The following is an 11,719-nucleotide window of genomic DNA, read 5'->3' on the forward strand; positions in this document are numbered from 1 at the left end:
GGAGGTGAAGGGGTGGTGTGGGTGGTGGTGAAAGTGTGGCAGTGGTAATGGGGCAGGGAATGACTCTTGCATGTGTCTTCAGGAGCACCAGGACAAGTTGGTAGAGATGACGCCTGACCTGGGGAGGGTCACTGGGCCCTGAGTATATCTATCATCTCTGTTCTGCCAGTGAGCTGCAGACCTCTCCACAGACCATAAACAGGAACTTATTGATTCAATAAAACACTGACTTCTTTTTTTTTTAATTTATTTATTTTAAGGAGAGAGAGAGAGAGAGAGTGTGAGTCGGGGGAGGGGGAGAGGGAGAGGGTGGGGAGAGAGAATATCAACAGACTCCCCGCTAACCTTGGAGCCTAACTTGGGGCTCAATCTGATGACCCTGATATCATGACCTGAGCTGATGTCAAGAGTTAGCCACTTAACTGACTGAGTCACCCAGGCGCCCCTGACTTCTTCTTTTTTTTTTTTTTTTAAGATTTTTATTTATTTATTTGTCAGGGAGAGGGAGAGAGAGAGAGCACAAGCAGGGGGAGAAGCAGCAGGCTCCCCATGGAGCAGGGAGCCTGATATGGGACTCAATCCCAGGACCCCGAGATCATGACCTAAGTGGAAGGCAGATGCCTAGCTGACTGAGCCACCCAGGCGTCCCCTGACTTCTTTTTTTTTTTTAACTAAAAGAATAAAGATCTTTATTAGGCACATAAGTAGCGTTCAATAATCTTCAAATTCACCTCATGAAAACCTAGCCACAATCAATCAAACTTAACAGTTCATTCTTGCACAATTCATGGGTTAGGGTGAAACTCCCATCAACTTACATTACATTAAGACACTGAGATACCTTCTGAGCTCTTGAGGACAGGGAATGAAGAGCTATACCTCATTTCTGATCACTAGTGAGAACTCCAGCTGTTTATGGAAGAAGAAGTTATTTGTATGAGGCAAGGAGAATTCTGGGCTGATGGCACTGGCCATAAGGTCACATGGTTACTAGTGAATCTCTTTGCTGAGAAAAGTAGATGAAGGTACATTAACTTTGGGTAAGTCGAGAAAGTAAGAGGTATGGTGAATTTAGGTGAGTGCAGTAAATGGTGCTGGCCAAATTTTGTCAAGTGGTTTGGTAATTTAAGGATGAGAAATCTGCCTGTAACCTCACTTGGATTTATACTTGCATTTTCTATTCCTTTTGTTTCTTTTTCCCTAAAATTTTTTAAAGTCAAAAATTGAAAAACTTTTTTCACTTTTACCTTAGCTGGACCGAGAGAAAAAAATACTTATTAAAGTTTAAGCCAAGACAGGAAGAGCAAACTGCCACTGAAAGCAATTGTGGTGCTCTCAGAGGCCATCTCTCTTAGAGGAGTGAGGGGCTGGGATAAATGAGGATAGCTGTCTTTCCTCGAGGGCATTAGGATGGAGATGGGTGGTCTTCCTTCCCTCCTGGAATTTTCCTTCACTAATTTCCGTGTGTGTGTGTATGTGTGTGTGGTTGTTAACTTTTTATTTGGAAATAATTTTAAACCTATAACACAGTTGCAAGAACAAGAATAGAACATAGAACGTCCATGAACTCTTTCCCCATATTCACCTATTGTTAACATTTTGCTGGATTTGCTTTATCATTTGTGTGTGCTTGTGCACTAACACACACATACACGCACATAATTTTTTTCTGAACGATTTAAATGATGTTGTATACATCATTGCCTTTACCTCTAAATACCTCAGTGCATATTTCCTAAGACTAAAAATAGCCTTTTGACCACAATACAATTTATTTACATTACAATATAATTCATAACACAATTTAACATTATGCAGTACTTGGAGCTAATCAAGCTCTATATTCCAGTTTTTTCAGTTGACCCAATAATGTTCTTTATAGCATTTTTCCCCCTTTCAGTAATGGGTCCAGTCTAGGATCAGGCATTATATTTAGTTATTATTATGTCTTTTTCGTCACTTTTAACTTGGAACATTTCTATAGCGTTTCTTTGTCTTTGAAGACATTGGTATTTTTTTTCCAAAATTTATTTAAATTCAAGTTAGTTCACATAGAGTGTAGTATTAGTTTCAGTGGTAGAATTTAGTGATTCATCAGTTGCATATAACACCTAGTGCTCATTACATCATGTGCCCTCCTTAATGCCCATCACCCAGTTACCCCATCCCCCCACCCAACTCCCCTCCAGCAGCCCTCAGTTTGTTTCCTAGAGTTAAAAGTCTCTTGTGGCTTGCCTCCTTTTCTGTTGAAGACATTGGTATTTTTGAAGAATTCAGTACTTAAAAAAAAAAAAGGAATGTTTTTCATTTTGGGTTTGTCTGATGTTTCCTGACAGTCTGATGCATTCCAGGCATAACCTTCAGCTAGTACTACATCTGGAGGCACACGTAGTCTGACTGCCTCTTTTTGGTGATGCTAATTTTGTTCACCCACCTTTAAGGAAACCCTTTAAGACCATGCAGATATTGTGCTCACCATCAATATTCCCCTCCAGATTTAGCAACCATTGATGATTCTTGCTTCAACCAATCTTTGCCCTGATGGTTACAAAATGATGATTTCCCAATTCCAATAATCCCCAAATTTACAAGTTGGCATTTGGCATTCCCTGTGATTTTGATTCTGTTAGAAGAGCAACTTTCCTCATAGAACTCAGAAAGAACTTATTCCCATAATGTACAAATTTGAAATCTATTTTTGTACATAGGAATAGGATGTTTTACCCTTATATCTGACAACCTACTAAAATAAGATATCGTAGAAAAACTTTTCTCAATCTGGCTTAAAAATATTATATTCTGTTGAAATATTGTGTAGGTAGAAGGAGGATTGTGAATGAATTGGGAGGTCTTTAGGCCTTATTAAAGGGGCACCTGGGTGGCTCAGTTGGTTAAGCGTCTGCCTTTGGTTCAGGTGGTGATCTCGGGGTCCTGGGATGGAGCCCTGTGTTGGTCTCCCAGCTCAGTGGGGAGCCTGCTTCTCCCTCTTCCTCTGCCACTCCTCCTGCTTGTGCACATGCTCTCTCTCTCAAATGAATAAATAAAACCTAAAAAACAAACAAACAAAAACAACCAAGTAAGAAAATAAACAATTGACTACTGTGGACAGAAAGCCTGGTTGAAGAAGGCCTTCCCCTTTGTGTCAAATCACCTCCTTCTTACATGAAAAGGAGAAAAGCTACTGTGTGTGTGTGTGTGTGTGTGTGTGTGTTCGTTCTGCACCATGTATACTATGTGACTTGACTCTAATTTCTCTTCTTGGCTGTTGGCAAATGGCATGGAGTGGAAGGTCAGCCTCTCATGAGAAGAACAGAGTGATTAGACAGCAAGACTGTTAATTAAAATGCTAAGACCACAGTGGGGCACCGTCTTACTGATAAGCTGTGTGAAGGTAGCTAAAATTGGGAAAAGCTAGAGAGAAACCATGTGGAATATTTTTGGTGCCAAAATCTCTAATACCCTGAAGAAAAAAAAAAAGCCAAGTGTCAACCCCAAAAAGGATTTAAACTCTAAGGAAAGACACAGGGTGAATTCAAGTTTAAGCTGTGAGTGAGTGCCAGGATTAGATTAAGTGGTGAATGATGACTGCTAAAGGTAGCAACAAGGTATATGCATTTCTTTAAATCTTGCTCTAAATGCTGTAATAAATTTTTGTCTATAATAATTTGAGATGAATTGTTATGCTTTGTTAACTTAATGAAGTATTCTATTTCTATAGAAAAAGTATGGAGGTGTGGAAAAGCATGTTAACTTCTTTCTCAATTGTGGGAAATGTTTTGTTCCAATCTAGTCACATCCAAGACTGCGTCTGCCCTAGGAGCAGCCAGCAAAAATGGTAGTCATAGTTATGAGGGGGAAGAATCCATATGTGCAAACTCCAAAACCCAAACCTACAGAAAGGTAGCAAGCAAGTTTTTGGAGGAATGAGAGACAATGAGAAGGGCCACAAAGGTGCCCAGAGCCCGGGGAGCCAGAAATCCTGCCCTGAATCTCTGATAGGTGGCTGGAACTCTGGAGACAGGGAGATGACTTTTGGCCTAGACATCAACTGAAAAGTTGGTGAGACCTTGAATACACCAGCTTTTTTGTCTAGATGCTTCTTATCCACACCACAGGGCCAAATGCTGCCATTTCCAAACTCCTCTGTCCCGTTCCTGTTCTTGCTGATGTCACATGGTCTAAACTATTAAGGACCACGATGGGGGCCCTGTTAAGAGAGTTTTCCCCTTAGTGTCAGAAAATGGTAAACTGATTTCCAGAAGAGATGCCTTGGAAACTTGATATACATTGCAAAGGGTGAAGGCAAAGCCCTTCCTAATCAAAAAGAAAGATGTTTGGAAGACAGGCAGGGGCATGCAAGTGTAGGGTGAAAGCACTAGAAACAACAGCATTGGGAGTGAATGCCAGCCCCCCATTTCCAAGCTGCTTGTTCGTGGTATTAGTTACCTAAACTCGCCGAACATCAGTTTTGTCATTCTCATCATAGGAATTAAAAGTCCTTACTTCTTGGTGTTGCAAGGAGTAAATTTAATAATTTATATTTAATAATTTATATAAATCTCTTGGTATGAAGTTTGGAACACAGTGAGCATTAAGTAAACGGTAGCCAATGTTGGTAGCTATTATTGTCAGGCCTAACTCACGGTGCCAGATATGGAAATGCTTGTGCAATCTGCCTCCAGCCTACCTACTTATCTTGTCTCCTGCCATTCACTCATTCCTTCATCCCTGTAGTACATATTCACCATGAACATGCACCAGACTCCATCCCGGTCTATGCCTGTTTCTTCTCCTCATTCTTACCTTTCTTCTTACCATGCTTCAGAACGAATGCCCCTTCCCGTGCTGTCATCTCATCTGGAGGTTCAGTGTCAGTCCAATTTCCTCCCTGAAGCATTTTAGCTATTTCTGCTCACTTCAGGCTCTACCCTTTTCTGAATCATTACTGGAATTACTGTTTGTGTTTATAGAGATTAGTGCTGGGTTATATAGAAAAGAACTTTCTGTGATGACTGAAATATCCTATACATGTGTTGTCCAATAACAGTAGCCACTAAGTGTATGTGGCTATTGAGCATTTTAAATGTGGCTTGTGTGGTTGAAGAAGTTAATTTTTAATTTTATTTAATCTTAATTAATTAAACTTTACATTTGAATGCCCACCTTGGCCCAATGAGTCAACCATCTACTCTGACAAAAGCTCTTGTGAGAGGTAATACTTGTGTGTTCCACTGGTGTCCTTGGGTCTTCCCGAGTTGTCCCCTTTTGCCCATAAAGAAATCAAAGGATGGATTTAGGGGAAGACAAAAGATAGGGGATAGAGGGGCAGTGCTCTGTCAGAGGGGGTTGGCATGAGCTAGGCTGAAGTTGCGGTGATTGGGACCCAGTCTGACGCCTCCTGTCTTTTATGAGTAATCCTGTAGAATTGGCTGCACTGTTCAGCAGGATGTACAGGAGTCCCACCCTGGTGATATGGCAGGCCTTGCACCTTTACATGTGAGGGAGGTTTCTTGTGGAGTCCCTGGAGTCAGTGCGGGGGCATCCCACTTGGCCTGGACCAGGCCTCTACTTGGCCCATCCTTCCTGACCTAACCCTTCCCTGAGAATCCTCACACTGCCACTCAGCTCTGGCTCCTGATTTCAGACTCCTCAGAGCTGCTTCAGACTACTCTATCTTGAGTCTATTCTTCTGTTTCCCAACAGTCCATGAACTTTTAGAGATCACGGGCCATGTCGAGAAGATGATGAATGCTACGGACACTCTTAGAAAAATGCACATGGCCACATTCATATGTAGTTTCGCATACTGTTTCAGCATGGTCACAGATGCCTTGAAACCCAGGCCTAGGTCTGAGACCCTTGGTTAAGAACACTTTCTTTCATCTGACCTTAGAAGTTCCATATACTGTTCCTTCCTCTCTCAGCTCAGCTCTAACTAATTCTATACTCACTGGGTAATGTTTTGATGACTGGTTCGAGGCTCTAGTCACCTTAATAACAGGAACCGTCACTCTAAATAGCTATGAGGAGTATTTCAGTCACTATAAATATCTATCCTCATTGGTAGATTAATAGATTGGCATTATGGCTTATAAATCCTCCCTCCCCCCTTGCCAAAGAGTTTTGAGAGCCTGATTATATCTAGGTGAGATAGTAAAATTCATAAAACACTAGTGCTGAGCTTCAGATTCTAGACCGAGAGTGCCCTCCCTCCCCCTCCCCTCATCATTTCCAGTTAATTAGAGGTTTCCAGCTTCAAACCTGTCATGTAGTATCATTTCTACCCTCAGTTGAACTTTGAATTTGCACTTCTCTAACTCATCTGGCCTTGCTTCTGATCTGATCTGATCCCCTATCTCCTAGAACAAAAAATTGTTGGGTTAGAGGACACCTTGAGACCCAGGGAGGGAAGTGGTTGGTCCAAGTTTCCATAGCTATAACCCAGCTGACTCCTATTCCAGTTCAGTCTCTCAATTTCTCCATGCTCTATGGGTGATTTGTCCTTGAGTTTTGGATAAAATGACTTAGGAAATAGAGCCTGTATCATATGTGTAGGGAGACCTCATTGTGTGCCTTGGATATATTCTTGCAAATGTGATAATAAAGTGAATTTCACTAAATCATGTATTTTATCATGTCTTTCAAAGATTAGAGATGTATTCCTTCTGTAAAACCTTTCAAGTTTGGGTATACACTTGGATATAATGGAAAAAACCACGCACTTAGAGGGAAAAGAATTTTCTGATGAAATATTAAAATACTGTTCAGAATAAACCAACAAATATAAAGTGTGAGACAACAATCTTTTGTTTAGAGGAAGATACTGCTTGTCTATTTCTTTAAATTTAATACGTATTTCTTTCTATCCACAGGTAAATATTCCTTTTGAAAAGCTCAAACTTCTATTTCTTCCTTTTGAAGGGCTTATCTTGCATGATCACTATTAATTGTTTATTTAAGCCTCGATTAACTTGCTGCAATGTTTGCTTAGTATCTTGTGTAAATTCTTTATCATTAAGAGTCAGTTTTCCTGATGACATTATTAAGATTTATTATTTCTGGAAGTATGAATTTCCCTGTAGTGAGGTTTCTATAAATGGAATACACAAAGAAAGAAGCCGTCATTTTGGTTTTTACTAGGCATAAGATAGTTTTTTTTTCTAATTTAATTAAAAAACTCAAAAAGGCTGTATGAGATAACATAAAATTTTGGGTTTGGTAGAAAGAAAATCTAATGTCAGTTTTCTTTCCTCAGCCCCTTGCCATGATCATCTTCCCTCTGGCCGACTGGATCCCAGTCCTGCGGCCAGCGCATCGTGTACCATAGGTGATTCGGGAGGAAAGGAAGAGCTTAAACAAATGAGCTTCAGAGACACTCTTTAAACTTTATATTAATTAATCATTCCAGCCTGCTCCTCCATTAAACTTTTAACTACAGCAGCTAATAGGAGGCAAACGGATGGGTTTGAATTTTATCTCCTCTTGTTTTCTCTGCTCACTCTCTGGAAAAGGGGTTAATGAGCAGTGAAATGGCCGGGTGTGCTACGTCAGAGCAGGGGAGGGCCTGCCTGTGGAGTCGGCCTGCTGTGTAATGGGCTCCTGAATTATTGCAAGGTGCCCTGTGGTTTTATGAAGGTGTCTGAAATGGCCAGGATCCAATGTGGAGGGGAGTAAGGAGAAAAGATGGTGTTCCCATTGGCATGGTGTCCACTTTGTCCATTGGATTGGAGCTGTACCCCTAAAAGAGTCTCCTTAGAGAAAAAAATAATAGAAGGCAAATGTTGGTTTGCAAAAATGTAACAAACCTGTTCATGTTTACAATACAGATGCTGACACTGTTTAATCTAATAACAAGCTGTTGCCCAAGCATCTTTCAGAGGGTAATTAAAAGGCTCCTAGATGCACCGAAACCAATTATATTAAAATTTTATTTGTAGGGAGTCCTCAAGACTTAAGGTAAAAAAATCAGAATTCATAACCAAGCTGAAGAAGTCTTCCTGCCATTGACAACAGGGATGTTGCTGAGGAGATCCCAATTAGAGACCAGGGCTCAGTTACAAAGGTGAGGACCTCAAATCAGCTTTCCTCTGAACCAACCCTGCATTACTTTAATGAGGAAGTACGGAAGGAAAAAGTTCACTATTGCAACATTACTAAGTAGAAATTAGAAGAAAAGCCTGGTTATTCTTTTGGGAAAAAAGGCCACAGAAATGGCATGGGCCTACCTGAAGGAGTTTCAGTATCAGCAAGGATAGGAAAGCCAAAGTACAGAGGATTCTGAGAAGATGTGTTTTTCTGGAGGGCTGTATTCTTCAGGCACCATGAATGAATCAGGTCGTGTTTGCTCTTTGCCCCCAGATCCACCAGGTCAATCTGGTTGTCCCAGCTGAATTAGAGAAGAAGTGCATCAGGATATCCAGCTGCTCATTCTGAGACTGCCACCGACTGGCTGTGTGTGGTCACTTTCCTGCTCTGAGCATCAGTTTTCTAGGATCTGTAAAGAGAAAAGAACACTTTTAGGCCTAAAAAGGATAAATCCTGGGTGGCTCAGTCAGTTAAGCATCTGCCTGTGGCTCAGGTCTTGATCTCAGAGTCCTGGGATCGAGCCCTGCATCGGGCTCCTTGCTCAGCGGGGCGGGGCGTCTGCTTCTACTTCTCCCTCTCCCTCTCCCTCTGCCCCTCCCCCTCCCCATTGCTCCATGCTCTCTCTCAAATAAATAAATAGAAACTTAAAAAAAAATAAAAAGGGTAAATCCTGCTGTAATAATACTTGGGATTCAGAAAATGCTTACTCCTCTAACCCCCAGGGATCTGGAGAATGCTATCAGTCCTTGAAACCCTCTGTCATTCACAGGTACTAGTTTCTTCTTATTGTAGTTGGAGTTATGGAGGGTCAGGGGGGTTAAGTGGCAGGCACAGGTGATCTTTTCACCTTTCAGAGGAGGATGGAGAACTGTGATGCTGACTTTAGCCCTGACCTTAAGCCATTCAGGCCAGAATTGTATGGAAAATGAGAGTCTGAAGGAGTTTGATGTTTGGTGTTTTCCTTAATTAACTACATCAAATCAACTCAGTCATATGGGTCTTTTGCTTACCCAAACGACTCACTAGGTCTCTTGGCCTTTTGTTCTTTGACCAGAGTTCATCAACAGTAGCTGTAGCCAAAGAAACCATGGTGGGAATGATGATGCCATCCTTTGCTATATCTGTGGGGAGCAGGGTGTGTGAAGTGAGGGCCTGCGTATGTAGGGAGACCTCATGTGTCACAAACTTCCTTTCTGGGGGGACTTCTTGACACTCATTCTCCACAGTTCCGGCTGGGGCCATCTCTAATGTCTGTGTGAAAAGACGCACTGGGCTGAAAAACCGGGGCTCTTCGCCTAGATTGTCTTTGCCTGGTAGCCCTCCTCCATGTTTCTTGGCCCCACCTGTGGTGACGGCCACAAGTCAACATTCTCACTCTGGCTCTCTGCCTCACAGATGACTCTGAAGGTCCCTGAGAGAACCTCATGTATGATCAGCACATAGGCATGGGTGCTTTCACTACAGTCTCTCTCCACCTCTGACTCGTAGGATGCTGAATTTTGTTATTGCTGCACTAGATCTTGCTATAGGTCCTTCAACCTGGAATTGAGGACCATTGAGTGTGTCACCTCTGACTGCAATCTATTACTCAGAGCCAAGCTTCTGTAGCTCCGTTCTCTCTTTTCTCAGCATAGGACTTACTCTAGAGGGTCCTTAGTTCTCCATATGAATAGACCCCTCATGTTTGAGTCTTCAGGCTCACCCCCATGAATTCAAGATATGGAGTCAAAGCTAGACTACAAGCTCTTGATAGGGGGGGTCCATGATACCCAATGACAGAAGGGAGAACCTTCAGTTACCTCGCTGCTCCTCACACTGTTAAGTTCTCCTATTATGGGAGAGTAGGGAAGGAGGTCCCCAATTCCGTGGCCTTGCTGCTCTCCCATAATACAACCTAGGCTCCCTTTGACCAAAGTGAGAGGTGGAGAATGTGCCTTTTATTTTGAGGCTCTCATTTTTTTCTGCTTCTGCAATCCTTTAATGCCTGAGGGGTGATGTGTCCCTAATCTCCACCCATCTGCCAGGATTCTCAATGGTGCTACCTGACCTGGCATGACTGCCATAGACAGGACCCTGTGCTGTGAGCCTTTTCTCTTCTTTTCTTTCCCATCAAATTTTACCCATGCAGGGTGCCATTCCATCAAGAGCTGACCTTTTCTGGAAAATGAGAAACCACTTTATGCTGAGATGTCCAATAATGATAACAACTTTGTCCTATTTCTTCAGTTGGCTGGTCCTGATGGAATGTGGTCAGAGCTGACAGGTGATACCCACCTTTTGGGTTTCAGGATTGAAGACCAAGAGCCTTGCCATGAGCATGAAAAGGACAGCTCACCTGGGAATGTGTGGTGCCCCTCTCTGTTGAGACAACTGACAGGCAATCCTTCACTTACCTCTTCACCATTCTCCAGCAATCCTTATAAACAAAACTTATGGTTGGATGACTGTTTAGACCCCAGACCATGCTACCTCCCTGAAAAAGGCAATTTTTCCTGGTGATATTTAAGATAATACACCATTGTCTGTCTGTCTTTTAGAGTAAAGAAGGCTGACAGAAGAAATCAAGTATGGGATTCATTCAGTAGACAACAGAGGAGCTGAAGGTGGATATAAGAGAATTAAGATGGTGACCCATGAAGCCATGGAGGAAGGAGAAGTAGGTGAGCATGCAAGCAGACAGAGGAGAGCATTGGAAATATTTGACCCCAGCAATTTTGGGGATATCTGGGTTATGGGCATAGAGAAGGTTAAGAAGTAAGGCAAGTGGGTGGAAGGAAAGGTACTGAGTGGGTTGGAATGAATGTTCTCCTTGAAGGAGCCAAGGTTAGGATCATTGTTGGGAGTAAGATCTAGGGCAATGGTATTCCTGTGGAAGCTCTGGATGCTTACACCCACAGTTGTCCGTGTTGAGCAGATGGAAGAAGGGATGACTGAAAAGATGAATGAATACTGCCAGGATACTCTCTGAGCTTACAAAGACTCATTGGGTGAGTCAGAGTTATTAATATAAATAGTTACAGTGGCAACAATATGTCCCAGTGACAGTCCTATTTTAAAAATTAACTTTAAAATCTATTTTAAAATGTTGTTCTAAATTCTATGTATGTTCTCTTTTGCATTCCTTTGAGGACTTGAGTCTGTTATTTACAGTGTTTATTACTTTTAAGCATATGGGAATACATATGATGTCTGTCCACTTTTTTCTAAAGCTAGTAAACATACTGGGAACAGGACCAGTATGATCATATTCACTCTGCCATTGACCTTGTGCAGACTCTCCAAGGTCAGTAAGGTGTTTGGATTTTTGTCAGAATTGACTTGTTTTCAGCAGGAGCTGGGTCTCCTGCCTACTAACATTTGTAATCTTTCCCTACTATGTAGCCTGCTGTAAAATTACTAGTATAGTTTCCCCAGGCAATGACTCTGTGATTTTCTACTTTTTTATTGATCAATAAACAGTTTTAAACCAAAAAATCCCATAGTGAGAATAGAAACTTATTTGGTACTTGTAACTACCTGCCTTGGAGAAGAAAGAGGGATTGGAAAGATAAGAGCCTCAGGCTCCTGCTTCCTTTTTGATGCCAACACTGCTAGAAAAATGCAGCCACAGGTGAATAAAAGAACAGTTGTCTAC

The 11,719-nt window shown here is 41.9% G+C and overlaps 1 long non-coding RNA gene across 1 annotated transcript; it reads right to left on the reverse strand.

Annotated features, from left to right (window-relative positions):
* Positions 1–7,148: 7,148 nt before the first annotated feature.
* Positions 7,149–8,634, reverse strand: LOC114205534 (uncharacterized). The gene is made up of 2 exons (XR_003608419.2): positions 8,226–8,634; positions 7,149–7,751 (listed from the first exon to the last, which is right to left on the reverse strand). It is a non-coding gene; the product is annotated as an uncharacterized LOC114205534 (long non-coding RNA).
* Positions 8,635–11,719: the final 3,085 nt, after the last annotated feature.

This window comes from Eumetopias jubatus, unplaced genomic scaffold, assembly GCF_037043125.1.
Source record: "Eumetopias jubatus isolate StellerSeaLion01/CBP00866 unplaced genomic scaffold, mEumJub1_p1.0 scaffold_1, whole genome shotgun sequence".
Classification (NCBI taxonomy): Eukaryota; Metazoa; Chordata; class Mammalia; order Carnivora; family Otariidae; genus Eumetopias; species Eumetopias jubatus.